Here is a 22,432-nt window from a genome sequence, read left to right as displayed (position 1 = left end):
TTAATCTGTATATTGAACAAGCAGTAAAGGAAACAAAAGAAAAATTCGGAGTAAGAATTAACGTCCATGGTGAAGAAATGAAAACTTCGAAGTTTGCCGATGACATTGTAATTCTGTCAGAGAGAACAAAGATGTTGAACGGAATGGAAAGTGTCTTGAAAGGAGGATATAAGATGTACATCAACAAAAGCAAAACAAGGATAATGGTATGTAGTCGAATTAAATCAGGTGATGTTAATGGAATTAATTAGGAAACGAGACACTTAAAGCAGTAGATGAGTTTTAGTATTTAAGCAGCAAAGTAACTGAAGATGGCCGAAGTGGAAAGAAAAGCATTTATGAAGAACAGGAATTCGCTAACATCGAATATAGTTTTAAGTGTTAGGAAGGGTTTTCTGATGGTATTTGTCTGGACTGTAGCCATGTGCAAGTGAAAAATGGACAATAAACAGTTTAGATAAAAAGAGAATAGAAGCTTTCGAAATGTGGTGTTACAGAAGAATGCTGAAGATTAGATGGGACCATCACACAACTACTAAGGAGGTACTGAACAGAATTGGAGAGACAAAGAATTTGTGGCAAAACGCGACGAAAAGACGGGATAGGTTGATATGACACCAATTTAGTACTGGTACGAAATGTGGGTCGTAAAAATCGCAGAGGGAGACTAAGAGATAAATACAGCAAGCAGATTCAGAGAGATGTAGGTTGCAGTAGTTATAGGAGATGGAGAGGCTCTACAAGACAGAGTAGCATGGAGAGCTGCATCAAACCAGTTTTCGGACGGAAGACCATAACAGCAACGACAACAATAATAATTTCTTTAGATCTGTGCTCAGTCCGTCGCTTTAGCATAAGTTGGAAGAACTTTTAATTCAGAGAAACACGCCATTTTAAAAGTATTCATCGCAAAATTTGACATTTACTTGTGTCAGAGAACAGATATATTACTATAATAGGAACTCTCACAATTCTGACGTCATACTTTATACAATATAAAATGAAAGTGTTACCTCACCGTTATCAGTATTTCACTAATCGCTAGGTCTGTGGACAGTGGCTAATGATGGGTGTAAATGAGTGGAATACTGCTTATTTCTGTCACTATTGACTGCATTAAGGAAAAATCTGGCTTTCCGTTATTTTAATTTCTTACAGCAGAATCGTTTCCTTTCTGTCTAGCATTACGCAGTTTCGTGTGGTTGTCCGGTTCCATGCTTGCATTCGCGAACTCGCTTACCATTTGTTGTCGGCAGCCTGCGGATGTGTGGTGGCTGTGCTGGCTGGAGATTCATTTGCAGTCGCTCAGGCCGCGAGTGCTTCCATATGGGCGAGACTCGTGCAAGCAAGTGAGAAGTATCCTGTGTTAAAGTCTGCTTGTAACTTTTAGAGTTTCTCGGCTTTTCCGAGGCCCTAACTTTTCATGCTACTTTATTTCCCCTAGTTTCTATGAAATTTGGAAATTCGTATATGTGGAGTGTAAGAGCTAATTGATCTAAGTGCCATTTTTTTTTTCTTTTTCAGGAAGACGAGAAAGCTGCGTGACGGTAAGAATTAAAAGCGAATTATTTATTTATTATTCTCTTAACCACTGAGAATAATGAATACTTTCGATACAGTAACAGTTATTAATTAACCAAATCAAAAGGAATTCCATTGTGAGAACAATTATCTGTCAGTGTATAGCTGTGCAGTGTGATTTAGTTCCAATCTTTAAATAAGTTTTAAGCATATAGATTTCTGTTATTAAAGTCCTTCTTTCTTCCCTAAAAAATTCATGGATAGCGCTAACATAACTGTCTTTCTTTAATTCAAGAATACTACAGAAATTCAACAAAAAAATTCTGATAATGGGCTCTGACTCCTAGTTTCTCAGTACTGCTACTCCCACTAAGATAGATTACTGAACAACTATATTTCCTTATAATAAACGACTCATTTTGAGATGAACAGCCATGGAGCCTAGATACTAGGAAACCTCGAGCTGTCTGCTTGCCGGCCGATGTGGCCAAGCGGTTCTAGGCGCTTCAGTCCGGAACCGCGCGACTGCTACGGTCGCAGGTTCGAATCCTGCCTCGGGCATGGATGTATGTGATGTCCTTAGGTTAGTTAGGTTTAAGTAGTTCTAAGTTCTAGGGGACTGATGACCTTAAATGTTCAGTCCCATAGTGCTCAGAGCCATTTCAACCATTTGATGTCTGCTTATTTTTTTGAGGCACTGTCAAAACGATGATATTTTGTTCTGCCGAATTCATATACCACTGAGATGGCTTAGCAGCAGTAACGATAGTTTTTAAGTGACATGTGGTCAAAATTAGTAATAACTGACGCTAACATCGTTTGTTGTCCGCCCCAGTAGCTGAGTGGTCAGCGTGACGGATTGCCGTCCTCTGGGCCCGGGTTCGATTCCCGGCTGGGTCGGAGATTTTCTCCGCTCAGGGACTGGGTGTTGTGTTGTGTTCATCATCATTTCATCCCCATCCGGCGTGCAGGTCGCCCAATGTGGCGCCGAATGTAATAAGACCTGCGATATGGCGGCCGGACCTGCCCCGCGAGGGGCCTCCCGGCCAATGACGCCAACCGCTCATTTCCATTTCCATCGTTTGTTGTCGTGCATACTTCGCTGCATTCTCGTTGTCGCTTTTTTTTGAAGCTATGTAGTACTTCCCACCGAGTCTTAACTCGCTTGCCGGTTTCCTGTTCTCTTTCTCCCTTCCTTTTTCTGATTAATTAAAATTTTTGACAGCAGTTTCAAAAAACACATAAATATGAATGGAACAAAAGCAAAGAGCATCAAACTGCATTACAGTAAGGCACGCGTTCCGTACACAAGCTGGAAGTAATGCTGCGGGCCTTGCACGACATTGATGTAGAGTTCTACCTGTGGTTATTGTGGTGCCACATCAGCTGGCGCCACAAAGAATAACAAGGGATACGAACTTTCGCCTGAAATATATCGCTCTGCAATGGCATCAGTGAGCAGACTATTGTGAAAGAAGAAACACTAAATGCCCAATGCTGATGATTAGTTCAATTAGATTCTGGGTGGCATGGGATCTAAAAATCCTTGATAGATTTCCGATCAAGGTTTCTGGTGGTATTCGCCACCATTGTCCAAGCACAGGTCACGCTATTCCCGTAAATTACGGGCTGGTTGTTTGTGGGCACGAAGGTGACTCCCAAAAGAGTCCCAGATGGGTTCCATCATGTTAAAAGTAGGCGAATTTCGTGGCCAAGACATCAGCATGAATTCACTATCACGCTCCTCAGATCACTGTAGCACGATTCTGTCCTTGGACAGTTATTTGCTACAAGATATCATCGCCGTCGTGGAAGACATAAAGCATTAGAGGAATTCATGTGCTCCGCGGTAACGTGGTCTAGAAATGTCACGATACTTTCGATTACTACAACAGGTCCAATGGAACACCAGGGGAATATACCCCGTAGTATAATACTGTCGCAGCCCACGCGGCCCGACTCCGTGCGGGGGTGCGCGTTTCGAGCACCAGTTCGTCTGCATAAAGGCGTATTTGGTCGCTGTCATCACCCTGGTGGAGCGAGAAGCGTGAGCTATCCGATAAGTCTACGCGTTTACACCCACAGTCTGATCTGGATGACCCTGTGCCTACTGTAACGGCGACTGTCGATGTCGTTGGATCAATATGAGAACAGGTAGGATTTATCTGGGGCAGAGTCCCACTATCTACAAAGTGCCCTGAACTTGTGCCTGCACCAGCATCTCACTCTGCCGTCAAATCTGCCACAGATCGCCACCTATTCTGCTTTATAGAACGGGCAAGCCTCCGACCTCCACGTTCTGTGACGAGTGTTGAACGTCCAATACCTTGTCGGCTAATCGTACTCCTCGTGTGACCGTCCTTCAGCCACTTTCCACAGATGCTGACGAGAGCAGCGAGTGAGCTGCCGACCACCTTGGCAAATTCCAAGATGTTGATTCCCAGGCGCTGGGCAATAAAAATCTTACCTTTGTGAAAGTTGCATGTGCCAATCGATTTTTTCCATTTGCGGCACTGTCGGCGGTGTAATGATTACCCTATTCGTCTCTGCTCTGCTTCGATACACTATCTGATCAAAAGTATCCAGACACCCCGATGAAATGTGGAATTGAGCCGTAGCTGTAGCGAGAGGCGGAGCCGCTAGTATAAAAGAAAGCGGGGAGGATTGCGTTTAGTAGAGAAGCAGTGACAGCAAAATGGATCGGCCAGGAGAGGTCAGTCGCTTCGAACGTGGATTAGTCATTGTGTGTTACCTGAGTTACTGTCCGCCCCGATAGCTGAGTGGTCAGCGTGACGGATTGTCGTCCTACGGGCCCGGGTCCGGCTGGGTCGGGGATTTTCTCCGCTCAGGGACTGGGTGTTGTGTTGTCTCAATCATCATTTCATCCCCATCCGGCGCGCCGGTCACCCAATGTGACATCGAATGTGACAAGACTTGCACCAAGGCGGCCCCACCTGCCCCCTATGGGGCCTCCCGGCCAATGATGCCAAACGCTCATTTCCATTTTACCTGAGTTACTCATCAGGGACATTTCAACATTTCTAAAGATGCCGCTAGTCAACTATTGGTGATGCGATTGAGAAGTGGAAACGCGACGGAACAACCACAGCTAAATCAAGGCCAAGCACACATCATGTACTAAGGCACAGGGACCGTGGAGCATTGTGGAGGTTCTCTGTAAAAAATCGCATTGAATCCAGAGGAAGGAATCACTCGTGAGTTCCATAGTGCTATAGCAGTCCTAACACAATGACTGTGTGTTGGGAGTTGAAAATAATGGGGTAGTAAGGTCGGGCAACTCATAAGCCACACATGTCTGCAGTCAATACTACGCGACGCTTGAAGTAATGTAAAGTGCGAAGCCACTGGACGACTGGCAACGAGTGATTTGGATTGATGAATAACGCTGTACCCTGTGGCACTCCGACGTACGATATGGGTTTGCCAAATGTATAGATAACGTTACCTGCCACGATGTGTAGTGGCAACACTGACTTCTTTTTTTGTCATCAGTCTACTGACTGGTTTGATGCGGCCCCCCACGAATTCCTTTCCTGTGCTAACCTCTTCATCTCAGAGTAGCGCTTGCAACCTACGTCCTCAATTATTTGCTTGACGTATTCCAATCTCTGTCTTCCTCTACAGTTTTTGCCCTCTACAGCTCCCTCTAGTACCATGGAAGTCATTCCCTCATGTCTTAGCAGATGTCCTATCATCCTGTCCCTTCTCCTTATCAGTGTTTTCCACATATTCCTTTCCTCTCCGATTCTGCATAGAACCTCCTCATTCCTTACCTTATCAGTGCACCTAATTTTCAACATTCGTCTATATCACCACATCTCAAATGCTTCGATTCTCTTCTGTTCCGGTTTTCCCACAGTCCATGTTTCACTGCTGTACTCCAGACGTACATCCTCAGAAATTTCTTCCTCAAATTAAGGCCGGTATTTGATATTAGTAAACTTTTATTGGCCAGGAATGCCTTTTTTGTCATAGCGAGTCTGCTTTTGATGTCCTCCTTGCTCCGTCCGTCATTGGTTATTTTACTGCCTAGGTAGCAGAATTCCTTAACTTCATTGACTTCGTGACCATCAATCCTGATGTTAAGTTTCTCGCTGTTCTCATTTCTACTACTTCTCATTACCTTCGTCTTTCTCCGATTTACTCTCAAACCATACTGTGTACTCATTAGATTGTTCATTCCGTTCAGCAGATCATTTAATTCTTCTTCACTTACACTCAGGATAGCAATGTCATCAGCGAATCGTATCATTGATATCCTTTCACCTTGTATTTTAATTCTACTCCTGAACCTTTCTTTTATTTCCATCATTGCTTCCTCGATGTACAGATTGAAGAGTAGGGGCGAAAGGCTACAGCCTTGTCTTACACCCTTCTTAATACGAGCACTTCGTTCTTGATCGTCCACTCTTATTATTCCCTCTTGGTTGTTGTACATATTGTATATGACCCGTCTCTCCCTATAGCTTACCCCTACTTTTTTCAGAATCTCGAACAGCTTGCACCATTTTATATTGTCGAACGCTTTTTCCAGGTCGACAAATCCTATGAAAGTGTCTTGATTTTTCTTTAGCCTTGCTTCCATTATTAGCCGTAACGTCAGAATTGCCTCTCTCGTCCCTTTACTTTTCCTAAAGCCAAACTGATCGTCACCTAGCGCATTCTCAATTTTCTTTTCCATTCTTCTGTATATTATTCTTGTGAGCAGCTTCGATGCATGAGCTGTTAAGCTGATTGTGCGATAATTCTCGCACTTGTCAGCTCTTGCCGTCTTCGGAATTGTGTGGATGATGCTTTTCCGAAAGTCAGATGGTGTATCGCCAGACTCATATATTCTACACACCAACGTGAATAGTCGTTTTTTTGCCACTTCCCCCAATGATTTTAGAAATTCTGATGGAATGTTATCTATCACTTCTGCCTTATTTGACCGTAAGTCCTCTAAAGCTCTTTTAAATTCCGATTCTAATACTGGATCCCCTATCTCTTCTAAATCGACTCCTGTTTCTTCTTCTATCACATCAGACAAATCTTCACCCTTATAGAGGCTTTCAATGTATTCTTTCCACCTATCTGCTCTCTCCTCTGCATTTAACAGTGGAATTCCCATTGCACTCTTAATGTTACCACCGTTGCTTTTAATGTCACCAAAGGTTGTTTTGACTTTCCTGTATGCTGAGTCTGTCCTTCCTTCAATCATATCTTTTTCGATGTCTTCACATTATTTCTGCAGCCATTTCGTCTTAGCTTCCCTGCACTTCCTATTTATTTCATTCCTCAGCGACTTGTATTTCTGTATTCTTGATTTTCCCGGAACATGTTTGTACTTCCTCCTTTCATCAATCAACTGAAGTATTTCTTCTGTTACCCATGGTTTCTTCGCAGCTACCTTCTTTGTACCTATGTTTTCCTTCCCAACTTCTGTGATGGCCCTTTTTAGAGATGTCCATTCCTCTTCAACTGTACTGCCTACTGCGTTATTCCTTATTGCTGTATCTATAGCGTTAGAGAACTTCAAACGTATCTCGTCATTCCTTAGTACTTCCGTATCCCACTTCTTTGCGTATTGACTCTTCCTGACTAATGTCTTGAACTTCAGCCTACTCTTCATCAGCCGGCCGCGGTGGCCGTGCGGTTCTGGGCGCTTCAGTCCGGAACCGCGGGACTGCTACGGTCGCAGGTTCGAATCCTGCCTCGGGCATGGATGTGTGTGATGTCCTTAGGTTAGTTAGGTTTAAGTAGTTCTAAGTTCTAGGGGACTGATGACCTAAGATGTTAAGTCCCATAGTGCTCAGAGCCATTTACTCTTCATCACTACTATATTGTGATCTGAGTCTATATCTGCTCCTGGGTACGCCTTACAATCCAGTATCTGATTTCGGAATCTCTGTATGACCATGATGTAATCTAATTGAAATCTTCCCGTATCTCCCGGCCTTTTCCAAGTATACCTCCTCCTCTTGTGATTCTTGAACAGGGTATTCGCTATTACTAGCTGAAACTTGTCACAGAACTCAATTAGTCTTTCTCCTCTTTCATTCCTTGTCCCAAGCCCATATTCTCCTGTAGCCTTTTCTTCTACTCCTTCCCCTACAACTGCATTCCAGTCGCCCATGACTATTAGATTTTCGTCCTCCTTTACATACTGCATTACCCTTTCAATATCCTCATACACTTTCTCTATCTGTTCATCTTCAGCTTGCGACGTCGGCATGTATACCTGAACTGTCGTTGTCGGTGTTTGTCTGCTGTCGATTCTGATTAGAACAACCCGGTCACTGAACTGTTCACAGTAACACACCCCCTTGCCCTACCTTCCTATTCATAACGAATCCTACACCTGTTATACCATTTTCTGCTGCTGTTGATATTACCCGATACTCATTTGACCAGAAATCCTTGTCCTCCTTCCACTTCACTTCACTGACCCCTACTATATCGAGATTGAGCCTTTGCATTTCCCTTTTCAGATTTTCTAGTTTCTCTACCACTTTCAAGCTTCTGACATTCCACGCCCCGACTCGTAGAACGTTAACCTTTCGTTGATTATTCAGTCTTTTTCTCATGGTAACCTCCCCCTTGGCAGTCCCCTCCCGGAGATCCGAATGGGGAACTATTCCGGAATCTTTTGCCAATGGAGAGATCATCATGACACTTCTTCAATTACAGGCCACATGTCCTGTGGATACATGTTACGTGTCTTTAATGCAGTGGTTTCCATTGCCTTCTGCATCCTCATGTCGTTGATCATTGCTGATTCTTCTGCCTTTAGGGGCAATTTCCCACCCCTAGGACAAGAGAGTGCCCTGAACCTCTATCCGCTCCTCCGCCCTCTTCGACAAGGCCGTTGGCAGAATGAGGCTGACTTCTTATGCCGGAAGTCTTCGGGAGGCCCTAGCAACACGACTTTTTTTTTAGCACCACAATGCACTCTCTCATAAAACGGTATCTGTGACGCAATGGTTTATGGACAGTAAAATTCCTGAAATGAACTGTAGTGCTGAAAGTCCCGACATGAGCCCAATGGGATGAGTTAGAACGTCGACTTCCCTCTAGACCCCAGCGCCCAACATCACCACCTTCTCTTGTTTCGGCTCCTGAGGAAGAGTGTGCTGCCATTCGCCCACGGACGTTCACACTGAAACTTCCTGGCATATTAAAACTGTGTGCCGGACCCAGACTCGAACTCGGGACCTTTGCCGTCCGCGGGCAAGCGCTCTACCATCTGAACTACCCAAGCACGACTCACGCCCGGTCCCCACAGCTTTACTTCTGCCAGTATCTCGTCTCCTACCTTCCAAACTTTACAGAAGCTCTCCTGCGAACCATGCAGAACTAGCACTCCTGAAAGAAAGGATACTGCGGAGACATGGCTTAGCCACAACCTGGGGGATGTTTCCAGAATGAGATTTTCACTCTGCAGCGGAGTGGGCGCTGATATGAAACTTGCTGGCAGATTAAAACTGTGTGCCGGACCGAGACTCGAACTCGGGACCTTTGCCTTCCGCGGGCAAGTGCTCTGCCATCTGAGCTACCCAAGCACGACTCACGGCCCGTCCTCTCAGCTTTACTTCTGCTAGTACATCGTGCCCTAACTTCCGAGCTTTACAGAAGCTCTCCTGCGAACCTTGCAGAACTAGCACTCCTGAAAGAAAGGATATTGCGGAGACATGGCTTAGCCACAGCCTGGGGGATGTTTCCAGAATGAGATTTTCACTCTGCAGCGGAGTGTGCGCTTATATGAAACTTCCTGGCAGATTAAAACTGTGTGCCGGACCGAGACTCGAACTCGGGACCTTTGCCTTTTCGCGGGCAAGTGCTCTACCATCTGAGGTTTGCAGGAGAGTTTCTGTAAAGTTCGGAAGGTAGGAGACGAGGTACTGGCAGAAGTAAAGCTGTGAGGACGGGGTGTGAGTCGTGAGTGGGTAGCTCAGATGCTAGAGCACTTGCCCGCGAAAGGCAAACGTCCCGAGTTCGAGTCTCTGTCCGGCACACAGTTTTAATGTGCCAGCAAGTTTCATATCAGCGCACACTCCGCTCCAGAGTGAAAATCTCATTCTGGATCTCACTGAAAGCGTTCCCAACGGTTGAAACCGTCACAAATGCCTAGGGTGGACATACCTAATATTGATGTCCACTAACAGGTGTCTGGATACTTCATATCGCATAGTCTACTCTCCTTACCGCATCATTTGCTCGCAAAGCCACGAAGCAGGAAGCAGCACTGTTTCACTGTGGTCAGGCGTAATAATTATTTCGTCAGTATACGAATGTGTGATAATATAAAAGCCTTTGGGGGGGGGGCGGGCACGGGGGGATGGAGTCTGCTGATCTCGTGAATCCGTATCTGCGTTGATATTCATCTACATCTATATCTACATACATACTCCGCAATCCACCATACGGTGCGTGGCGGAGGGTACCTCGTACCACAACTAGCATCTTGTCTCCCTGTTCCACTCCCAAACAGAACGAGGGAAAAATAACTGTCTATATTCCTCTGTACGAGCCCTAATCTCTCTTATCATATCTTTGTGGTCTTTCCGCGAAATGTAAGTTGGCGGCAGTAAAATTGTACTGCAGTCAGCTTCAAATGCTGGTTCTCTAAATTTCCTCAGTAGCGATTCATGAAAAGAACGCCTCCTTTCCTCTAGAGACTCCCACCCGAGTTCCTGAAACATTTCCGTAACACTCGCGCGATGATCAAACCTACCAGTAACAAATCTAGCAGCCCGCCTCTGAATTGCCTCTATGTCCTCCCCCAATCCGACCCGATAGGGATCCCAAACGCTCGAGCAGTACTCAAGAATAAGTCGTATTAGTGTTTTATAAGCGGTCTCCTTTACAGATGAACCACATCTTCCCAAAATTCTGCCAATGAACCGAAGACGACTATCAGCCTTCCCCACAACTGCCATTACATGCTTGTCCCACTTCATATCGCTCTGCAATGTTACGCCCAAATATTTAATCGTCCTGACTGTGTCAAGTGCTACACTACTAATGGAGTATTCAAAAATTACAGGATTCTTTTTACTGTTCATCTGGATTAATTTAAATTTATCTACATTCGGAGTTAGCTGCCATTCTTTACACCAATCACAAATCCTGTCCAAGTCATCTTGTATCCTCCTACAGTCACTCAACGACGACACCTTCCCGTCCACCACAGCATCATCAGCAAACAGCCGCACATTACTATCCACCCTATCCAAAAGATCATTTATGTAGATATAAAACAACAGCGGACCTATCACACTTCCCTGGGGCACTCCAGATGATACTCTCACCTCCGATGAACACTCAGCATCGAGGACAACTTAAGGGCGCTGATGAGGGTGCTACCGAACGCCCTGTAATCAACATTATAATCTTTTTAAAGTTGATGTGAATAACTAGGCCTCGGACGGCGGACAGCGAGAGCTAGAACAGCCACGTTAGTTTGAGGGACAGTGTTGCTGGCTGAGAGTGCGGGCGTAGTGGGAGGATGGGCGGGTGTCGGCAAGGCGCAGCTGGCGGTGTGCGGAGTCGATGACCGCGGGGCGGGACCTGTTCTCGGCGCTTCTCCTCCGCCCTGCTCCCAGCTCGGCTAGCGCTGTACCGAGAGCCACGTTGCACATCTCAACTTGTACGCAGAGTCTCCAGTACTGCAGACACAGCACATGCTTTACAGTGACTCGACCACTCGTGTTGCGTACTGTTTCCCAGGACGTGGACCATACCCGGAATAGTGGGCGAATTACGTGCAACGAAAGCTCTGTGCGTGGCGCTGTGGGGAAGACAATGCTGCGGAGGCAGGCTCCCGACCGCCGCACACTGGACCAACTCGCTTCAAAATCTGGACGGAACAGAAATAGAAAAAGATGCTCGATCCTGCGAAGTCCTGTGTAGATCGCACTTGTGCATACTTATCGGATGCTGCAGTTGCCGGTAAACAGTGAATCGGAAGACGACACACTTTTGACTTACTGTTTGTATGGCTTGTTTGGTATATGACAGCGATCCTGCATGTTGTTGTTGTAGTCTTCAGTCTAGAGACTGATTTGATGCAGCTCTCCCTGCTACTCTGTCCTGTGCAAGCTTCTTCATCTCCGAGTAACTACTGCAACCAAAATCCTTCTGAATCTGCTTAGTGTATTCATCTCTCGGTCTCCCTCTACGATTTTTACCCTCCACGCTTCCCTCTATTACTAAATTGATGATCCCTTGATTCCGCAGAACGTGTCCTACTAACCGATCCCGTCAAGTTGTGCCACAAATTCCTCTTCCCCCCGATTCTATTAGGTACCTCCTCATTATTTACGTGATCTATCCATCTAATCTTCAGCATTCTTCTGTAGCACCACATTTCGAAAGCTCCTATTCTCTTCTTGTCTAAACTATTTAGCGTCCATGTTTCACATCCGTACATGGCTGCACTCCATACAAATACTTTTAGAAAAGACTTCCTAACACTTAAATCTATACTCGATATTAACAAATTTCTCTTCTTCAGAAACGCTTTTCTTGCCATTGCCAGTCTACATTTCATATCCTCTCTACTTCGACAATCATCAGTTATTTTGCTCCCCAAATAGCACAACTCATCTACTGCTTAAGTGTCTCATTTCCTAATCTAATTCCCTTGGCATCATCTGATTTAATTCGACTACATTCCACATCCTCGTTTTGCTTTTGTTGATGTTCATCTTATATCCTCCTTTCAAGACACTGCCCATTCCGTTTAACTGCTCTTCCAGGTCTTTTGTTGTCTCTGACAGAATTATAATGTCATCGGCGAACCTCGAAGTTTTCATTTCTTCTGCATGGATTTTAATTCCTACTCCAAATTTTTCTTTTGTTTCCTTTACTGCTTGCTCAATATACATATTGAATAACTTCGGGGATAGGCTACAACCCTGTCTCATTTCCTTCCCAACTACTGTTTCCCTTTCATGCCCCTCGATTCTTATAACTGCCATCTGGTTTTGTACAAATTATACATAGCCTTTTGCTCCCTGTATTTTACCCCTGCCACCTTCAGAATTTGAAAAGAGAGTATTCCAGTCAACATTGTCAAAAGCTTTCTCTAAGTCCACAAATGCTATGAACGTAGGTTTGCCTTTCCTTAATCTTTCTTCTAAGATAAGTCGTAGGATCAGTATTGTCTCACGTGTTCCAACATTTCTACGGAATACGAACTGATCTTCCCCGAGGTCGGCTTCTACCAGTTTTTCCATTCATCTGTAAAGAATTCGTGTAAGTATTTTGCAGCCGTGACTTATTAAAGTGATAGTTCGGTAATTTTCACGTGTGTCAACACCTGCTATCTTTGGGATTGGAATTATTATATTCTTCTTGAAGTCTGAGAGTATTTCGCCTGTCTCATACAACTTGCTCACCAGATGGTAGAGTTTTGTCAGGACTGGCTCTCCCAAGGATATTAGTAGTTCTAGTGGAATGTTGTCTACTTCCGTGGCCTTGTTTCGACTTAGGTCTTTCAGTGGTCTGTCAAATTCTTCACGCAGTATCATATCTCCCATTTCATCTTCACGTACGTCCTCTTCCATTTCCATAACATTGCCCTCAAGTACATCGCCCTCGTATAGACGCTCTATATACTCCTTCCACCTTTCTGCTTTCCCTTCTTTGCTTAGAACTGGTTTTCCATCTTAGCTCTTGATATTCATACAAGTGGTTCTCTTTTTTCCAAAGGTCTCTTTAATTTTCCTGTAGGCAGTATCTATCTTGCCCCTAGTGATATATGCCTGTACATCCATACATTTGTCCTCCAGCCATCCCTGAATGGCTGTCAGGATAAAACTAAATGGTATGTTTATGTAATGACGTATATCGACTTAAAACTAAACTACTACCGATGTTATCCGTAATCGTTGAATACAAAATTTCCTCTGTGTGGCTCCAAATTCATAAATGACTGTCCTACTATCTTAATGGTATAGTTAACGAGTTCAGATGTATTTGTGTGAGCAGATTTGCGCCTTGTTAATGGAAGGTCATTTTTCTAACGTGCGGCGGTGCACAATAGTCTGCAATAATGCCCGATGCTGTATCAGATCACGTAGTTTTCATGCACGGATATGCCACTATCGAAGCTGCTCCATTGCCGATTGATGACATATTTGAAGATGCACAGGAAGCCCAGAATAAGGATGAACCGTCAGTTAGGGCGATTCACAAGCAACAACTCAAGTACAAATGTTATTCCAAAAACGTTATCGTGGAAGTAGGGCCCCCGAGATGCTGGTGAAATAACACACACTGCTAAGGTTATCTTATTTTAAAAGGCTTTCTCAGTAATAAATTTTTAAGTGTGGCATTTCTTAAAAAAATTTCAAAACAATTTCAAATAGCTTGACAATTTTCATTATGAAAAGGAGATTACCGGGTATTACATTAACAACTTGCCAATAATGAGATTTTAACTTGAAATATATATATAAGACAACAGTAAAAAAAACTCTTTTAAAATAGCTTTATGTAAAGGATATTGCAAGCTTTGACGTTAACAATAAGAAGATTTTAAACATGTTTTATCAATAAGGGAACAATTGAGAAAAACTTTAAGCAGCTAGCTTGTACTAAGCAAAAATAGTCGTCTCTCGCCAGTTACATAACTTATACTTGTTACAACATAAACGTGAATAAGCCAGCACATAAACCTTCACATTAAAGGCAGTTCCCAAAAAAAATTTTTCCTTAGCTCGGCGAGGGAGTGACCCGTGTGAAGGGGCCCAAATCACAATAGGCGGAAATAAATGACTTTCGAGTCAATTTACCATCCATAGTATGACATAATTGTATACGAATGATGTTGCTGCGACTCCCTTGCTACCTTTAATTTCCAGGGTTCTTTTCATATACATTTCCTCTTCAAATTCGGATTGGTCGGGGATGAAAACAAATTCCTTACTGTAAATTTGTTTATTTAATCTACAAATATTCGGGCAGATTCCGCAGTTCGCTGTCCATCGTCTAGTTGAAGCTTTTTTGAAATTTAGTTCTCATACATCATCCAATTCTGTAGCATTGTTTGGAGTTATGCAACCATCCACTGCTTCCCTTGAAATCACAGTAATCTATGTCGCGCGCAGTTGGATGTGTGTGTCGTACTAGGTCACTATCATGGACATCCTGTAAGTTGTATTGAGCACGCTTCAAACGCGCAAACACCAGTTTGTGTAACAATTGCGCCTTGTGCTCTCTTGCACATCAGTAGTTTTTCTTACACACTACACGGTCATATTGCGCGGAATTACTCGAAATCTGTTCGTAATAGTTGTTTACTGTGCTGTGGATGATCTTGTCGTAATTGTATTTAGTACCCGCTCCTTGTTCTTCACTACGTTTCACTGGAGACGGGATTTGTGGCTGTCTGCTCGACAAGGATGGTGAACTACTGCTTCGACACCTGTTTCATTATCGCTTTCACTTGTTAAGCACTTTTCATCATCATTGTATTCCTCACGTATATTGCCCGCGCAGTCGAGCTTATGCGGCACCACAGATTCCACTGACTCATCTTGGAGAACCACCAATATTTCATCTGCTACTTCTTTCTCACTATGCGAAATTCCTTGCGTTCCTTTCCGAGAAAATGTCAATTTCGACAGTTGTTGTTGAAGATATAATGCAACTTTTTTTTATCGTTGCCATAGCTATGCTTTGTGTCAACAACACTAGCACTGTAGCTCTGTTGTGAGTTACTCGTCGACTACGCAGTTCAATTACGCTCCGTAGCCTCGTGCTGTGTTCACCATTATCTACCTCTGCTCCCGTCCCCTGCTGCCATTAGAATCCAACATTGTAGTTGCATGGCAGACGCGTGGCGTCGAGTGTCGTAAACATAATTGGTTCAAAATGGCTCAAATGGCTCTGAGCACTATGGGACTTAACTTCTGAGGTCACCAGTCCCCTAGAACTTAGAACTACTTAAACCTAACTAACCTACGGACAACACACACATCCATGCCCGAGGCAGGATGCGAACCTGCGACCGTAGCGGTCGCGCGCTTCCGGACTATAGCGCCTAGAACCGCTCGGCCACACCGGCCGTCAAACATCATTGGTCTTTTTAGACCTAGCACTCAAGGGTTTCCTTGTTAGACAGTGTATTAGTAATGCGGAACAGTTTCTAGAAGAGAAACCAAATATGAAAATTTGAACCGAACGAAAAAAGCTGATAAATAAAGACAAGTAAAATGATCGATTTGGAAAGATAGTCGTTTTGTGAAGGCTGAAAACGGCAATTATGTTATACATCAGGAACAAATTTTACGCTGTAGTTTACAAAAGAGTTTTCATGTAAAACCATAGATTTAGAATAGATCTATCGGTCGCAGTCGATGTCGGATGTATGAGAATATCTGCTAGTTCGGTAGTACACACCCGTTCTTGCTGTACCCTCACCTTTCTAGCTGCCGATTTTCGAAGCACCCGAACTGTGCCCCCTTTTTATTACTAATGCGTTCCGCAAGGTCGCTGATGGTTGCTGTGATCTGTGGACTGAAGTAAAGGCTGCGCCATTGCTTGTTGGCAATCGGCGGAGCGCCGTCTAGGAATTCCGTATCGCTTGCAGCCGCAACAGCTTGCATCCTGGGCGGTGCACCACAAGGCTGCGAAAAATAAAAGAAGCTATCCGCAGCACCTGGCCGGCAGATGCGCTCGCCTTTTTGTCCGTAAACATGCCGTGTTTATCACGGCTGCTCTTTCCCCTCACTGCATCCGTCATGCTGGCCAACCCTCTTCTGCATGCGTGCGTGACGGAAAAGAAAGCCTAGTGTTTGTGCGTGCGAGCTAGTGTGTGTTCCTGTACAAATACGAAACCTTAATCACACCAATAATTGAATCACCGCCTGCTAAAAGGGCCTCAGTCAGGAAGCATCGAAAATGGAGTTAAGCACTTTGACGTGTTGCAGACAGGTAGCCGCATCTTACAATGCTAGAAGGCGTGGCCACGGAAGGAAAGACGCTGCAGAACGCATATAACGTGCAGTACGGACTTCTTTCAGTGAATGAAGATCTTCTAGTCTGTCAAGGGAGTCCTTCCAGTAGAAACAAGAGAAGTTATCAGGCAACATGCAAAGTGATGTGGCATTGGAAAGCTAATGGTTTACGAAAGAAGGGCACAAAACTTTTATACTAAAAAGCTCACAGAAGTAGCTAAAAGGACAGACAAGCTCCATTTACCTGCTATTAGTTGATTACGTGCAACATTTTCCGTCCAGGATACATTTTATTTTAGATATGTGACAGCTCATCTCTTTTATTCATGACATTCAAAAACGGATGCATATTGTGTGTATCTGTGTGTATGTGTGTGTGTGTGTGTGTGTGTGTGTGTGTGTGTGTGTGTGTGTACCAAGTCGAACGAAGTATGCACTTTCTTGTATAAGGTTCTGCAGAGCGTTCCTCCACCAATCGCTGAATTACACTTACATTCCGACAGCTGTGGAGGACAGAATAAAATCATGAAAATCATGTTGCATCGGGTGTTTTATCGACACTGGTTGACTGTAACCGGTTTGAGAAAATCGAACACTTCTCCCTGTTAGAGGACATTCCTTTTTCCCTTGTGACAGGAATTTTAGCATTGTTAAAGGAGATCTTAGGAAGCATGACAGGTTCTATACGATACACGAACTCGCCAAAAATTTATTGTAAAAGAAGCTGTTGCCATAGATATACTAGATTTCAAGACTTACGATGGTTCAAATGGCTCTGAGCACTATGGGACTTAACTTCTGAGGTCATCAGTTCCCTAGAACTTAGAGCTACTTAAACCTAACTAACCTAAGGACATCACACACATCCATGCCCGAGGCAAGATTCGAACCTGCGACCGTAGCGGTCGCGCGGTTCCAGACTGTAGCGCCTAGAAGCGCTGCCACCCCGGCCGGCTCAAGACTTACGGGCAGCGGTTTAACAAGAAGACTTGTGTTCCAGCTGAAACTTACCATAAAAGTGTTCCAAAAGACAAGAAAATCCATTTCTTTTATCAGTAATACGATGCATTTTACGTACAGCGCTATTGCAATTTTTGTAGTACATTAGTAAGTGTTAGTTATTATTACAGCCATTGTTGAACGTATTTATTAATGAAAAGATACAGTAACTACTACAGGAAATCCCGAAATGTACTAAAAGGACTTCAGTCAACGAAGTTAAAACTTTTGTATGAGCACAATTTCTTTTCATAATCTGAAACGAACGTTGATATTCACATCAATATTGCACATTACCGATATTTTTTCAGGCAAAGAGAAAGAGTGATTAAAGTGTAATTACTTTATTATAATTATGTTATTGTTAGTTTTCTCTAAACTGGGATGGAATGACTAAGGCGCTTTTGGGATGTAGCGATCCAGTTATTTTCTCTTTGCGGCATGGATATATACAGGGCTATTACAAATGATTGAAGCGATTTCATAAATTCACTGTAGCTCCATTCTTTGACATATGGTCACGACGCACTACAGATACGTAGAAAAACTCATAAAGTTTTGTTCGGCTGAAGCCGCACTTTAGGTTTCTGCCGACAGAGCGCTCGAGAGCGCAGTGAGACAAAATGGCGACAGGAGCCGGGAAAGCGTATGTCGTGCTTGAAATGCACTCACATCAGTCAGTCATAACAGTGCAACGACACTTCAGGACGAAGTTCAACAAAGATCCACCAACTGCTAACTCCATTCGGCGATGGTATGCGCAGTTTAAAGCTTCTGGATGCGTCTGTAAGGGGAAATCAACGGGTCGGCCTGCAGTGAGCGAAGAAACGGTTGAACGCGTGCGGGCAAGTTTCACGCGTAGCCCGCGGAAGTCGACAAATAAAGCAAGCGGGGAGCTACACGTACCACAGCCGACGGTTTGGAAAATCTTACGGAAAAGGCTAAAGCAGAAGCCTTACCGTTTACAATTGCTACAAGCCCTGACACCCGATGACAAAGTCAAACGCTTTGAATTTTCGGCGCGGTTGCAACAGCTCATGGAAGAGGATGCGTTCAGTGCGAAACTTGTTTTCAGTGATGAAGCAACATTTTTTCTTAATGGTGAAGTGAACAGACACAATGTGCGAATCTGGGCGGTAGAGAATCCTCACGCATTCGTGCAGCAAATTCGCATCTCACCAAAAGTTTACATGTTTTGTGCAATCTCACGGTTTAAAGTTTACGGCCACTTTTTCTTCTGCGAAAAATCGTTACAGGACACGTGTATCTGGACATGCTGGAAAATTGGCTCATGCCACAACTGGAGACCGACAGCGCCGACCATCTTTCAACAGAATGGTGCTCCACCGCACTTCCATCATGATGTTCGGCATTTCTTAAACAGGAGATTGGAAAACCGATGGATCGGTCTTGGTGGAGATCATGATCAGCAGTTCATGTCATGGCCTCCACGCTCTCCCGACTTAACCCCATGCGATTTCTTTCTGTGGGGATATGTGAAAGATTCAGTGTTTAAACCTCCTCTACCAAGAAACGTGCCAGAACTGCGAGCTCGCATCAACGATGCTTTCGAACTCATTGATGGGGACATGCTGCGCCGAGTGCGGGAGGAACTTGATTATCGGTTTGATGTCTGCCGAATCACTAAAGGGACACATATCGAACATTTGTGAATGCCTAAAAAAACTTAGCTTGTGTCTGTTGTGCCGTTTAAGAGCTCAGCCTGCCCGATAGCTGTCTCTGCGGTAGCGCATAGCGCGTACGCCGTCATCACTGCAGGATAAGATGTAGCGAACTCGTCCGAAAACACCAAATTTTGTCACTCAGCACACCAGTGGTGGAGTGGGAGTTCCCGTAACGGTCTGACGCGTTGGCAGTTTATGGTCAATGGAAGATGTCGCAGTGGTATGCGTGCCACAAGTCCTGTCTTCAACAGAAAACCCCAGACCGTCGACGTAGATCTGTCGAGCGCCCGTTGTAGGCTGGGGCGACAGAAGTCATGGGATACCTCCTAATATCGTGTCGGACGTCCTTTTGCAGAGCGTGGTGCAGCAACTCGTCGTGGCACGCACTCAATAAGTCGTTGGAAGCCCCCCCCCTCCCCCCCGTCTCCCCCGAAATACCGAGCCATCTGCCTCTATAGCCATTCATAGTTGCGAAAGTTGCCGGTGCAGGATTAGGATTTTGTACACCTCTCGATTATGTCCCATAAATGTTCGATGGAACTCATGTCGGGCCATCTGGGTGGCCATAAGGTTCTAACTAATTGTCCTGAGTGTTCTTCAAGCCAACTGCGAACAACTGTGGCCTGGTAACATGGAACGTTGTCATCCATAGAAATTCTGTCGTTGTTTGGGAACATGAAGTCCATGATTGGTTGCAGATGGTCTTCAAGCAGCGGAACATAACCATTTCCAGTCAATAATCGGTTCAGTCGGACCAGAGAACCCAGTCCATTTCATGTAAACACAGCTCACAGCATTATGGAGCCACCTTCAGCTTGCACAGTGCTTTGCTGGTAATTTACGTCCATGACTTCGTGGGGTCTGCGTCACTCCCGAACCCCACCATCAGCTCTTACTAACTGTAATCGGGATTCATCTGATTAGGCCACGGTATTCCAGCTGTCTAGGGTCCAACCGATGTGGTCACGAGCCCATTAGTAAAGCACTGTCCGGCCCCGGTAACTGAGTGGTCAGTGTGACAGAATGTCAATCCTAAGGTCCCGGGTTCGATTCCCGGCTGGGTCGGAGATTTTCTCCGCTCCGGGACTGGGTGTTGTGTTGCCCTAATCATCATCATTTCATCCCCATCGACGCGCAGGTCGCCGAAGTGGCGTCAACTCGAAAGACCTGCACCAGGCGAACGGTCTACCCGACGGGAGGCCCTAGCCACACGATATTTCATTTCATTAAAGCACTCGTGTCAGTCGTCCGCTGCCGTAGCCCATTGACGCAACATTTCGCCGCACTGTCCTAACGCATACGTTCGTCGTACGTCCCACATTGATTTCTGCTGTTATATCACGCATTGTTGCTTGTCTGTTAGCACTGACAACTCTACGCAAACTATTGGTCGTTAAGTGGAAGCCGTTGACCGCTGTGTTGTCCGTGGTGAGAGGTAATGCCTGAAATTTGGTATTCTCGGCAGACTCTTTATTTACACTGTGGATCTCGGAATACTGAATTCCCTAACGGTTTCCGAAACTGAGTGCCCCTTGCGTCGAGTTCCTATCAATTCTCGTCGTGCGGACATAATCACGTCAGAAACCTTTTCACACGAATGACCTGAGTGCGAATTACAGCTCCGCCAGTGCACTACCCCTTTATACCTTGTGTACGCGATACTACCGGTATCAGTCTAGTACTCCCATTCGAGTGAATGCGACGGGGGACAAAATAGTCATCCAGCGCTGTGGTCACATTGCGCCGTCCGGTATCCCCTCGTCGCTGTGTACAACACTCTTGTATTCACTGGTTCCACACGCATTGCTGCGTTAGTCGGTATCCTGTACAACCTGCTATATCTCGGCAAGACGAACCCATTTTCCAGAGACCAGTCATTCTGCCTCCTTCCAACTCCAAAGTTGATATTGCTCCCTTACACACCGACGAGGCACTGGCATGTACGTTCCCCCTACACGTGACGGCTCTGCGCTGGGCGTTGAGTAACAGTGACCTATTCGGGCACATAAAACAGGACGGCTGGTGCGTCAGTGCGCACTCCGCCTCTGAAAAATCTTAATCACTTATTATGGTTCCACTGTTCTATACAGCGTTCGGATTTGGAGTGACTCATGCCATTTCTTCTGAGTGTTGCAGTTTCCACAAAAAGTACTCTATAGCCTCTCTCTAACAGTAGTCTATAGTCTCTCTCTCTCGGCTGATACGTCTGTTATTCAACTACCCTCCATCCGTCCACCCTTTCATCAACATAATGGTTCTTGATATATAGAGTGAATCCCCTAAAACTTATAAAATTTCCACCACAGATATTGCAGAAATAGAAAGTGCAATTGATTCGCGGTTTTCACAAAAATAGATTGATATATGGGGTTCGTAGTGTTAGTTAAGTAACAGATTGTAATAATAAAGTGTGTTCTTTTGTCCAAACATATATTTTTATATGGAACAATGCCTGTTGCCATTAACAAACTAAAAGTAGGGTAAATTAGAATATCAGTGGTGTTTGTTGCACGATTTTAGTACGAGTCGTTTACGGGATATTGTATTTTGAGAAGTTCCCAAACCGACACTTGCACAATACCTGTCGTAGCGCACACTGAAGAACAACATAAGCTTATACGCTGCTTATGTGGATTCTGACCAGTAACGAGGCAACTGACCGTCAAGGTTGTGTTCGAAGTGGCAAGACGCAATCAATACCTTCACTGCGCGACAACAACGGTGAAGTCACTGATGACAGTGTCATTAAAGCAGAGCTATTAAACACGGCTTTCCGAAACTCCTTCACCAAAGAAGACGAAGAAAATATTCTTGAATTCCAGTCAAGAACAACTGCCAACATGAGAAACACAGAAGTAGATATCCTCGGTGTAGCAAAGCAGCTTAAATCACTTAATAAAGGCAAGGCCTCCGGTCCAGACTGTATACGAGTTAGGTTCTGTTCAGAGCATGCTGATAAAATAGCTCCGTATTTAGCAGTTATATACAACCGCTCGCTCACAGAAAGTTCCGTACCCAAAGACTGGAAAATTGCTCAAGCCACACCAATAAACCAAAAAGGGAAATATGAGTAATCCGCTGAATTATAGGCCCGTATCACTAACGTCGATTTGCAGTAGGGTTCTGGAACATATACTGTATTCGAACATTATGACTTGCCTCGAAGAAAACGATTTGTTTACACATAGTCAGCACGGATACAGAAAACATGTTCCTCTGAAGCGTCTTCTAACCAAACTGTTTGCGTATGAAATATCGCCT

At 44.6% G+C, this 22,432-nt stretch overlaps 1 protein-coding gene across 2 annotated transcripts in view; it reads left to right on the top strand.

Moving 5' to 3' along the window:
• Positions 1-22,432, top strand: part of LOC126416382 (uncharacterized) — an 822,286-nt gene that overhangs the window by 213,031 nt on the left and 586,823 nt on the right. For both annotated transcript variants that reach the window (XM_050084062.1, XM_050084061.1), the window contains exon 2: positions 1,525-1,547. The gene's annotated coding sequence lies outside the window, so the exon portion shown is untranslated. The remainder of the gene's footprint in view (positions 1-1,524; positions 1,548-22,432) is intronic.

This window comes from Schistocerca serialis, chromosome 8 (genome assembly GCF_023864345.2).
Source record: "Schistocerca serialis cubense isolate TAMUIC-IGC-003099 chromosome 8, iqSchSeri2.2, whole genome shotgun sequence".
Taxonomy (NCBI): domain Eukaryota; kingdom Metazoa; phylum Arthropoda; class Insecta; order Orthoptera; family Acrididae; genus Schistocerca; species Schistocerca serialis.
Note: the sequence above shows the minus strand (reverse complement) of the source record. Positions and strands in the feature narration are given on the sequence as shown.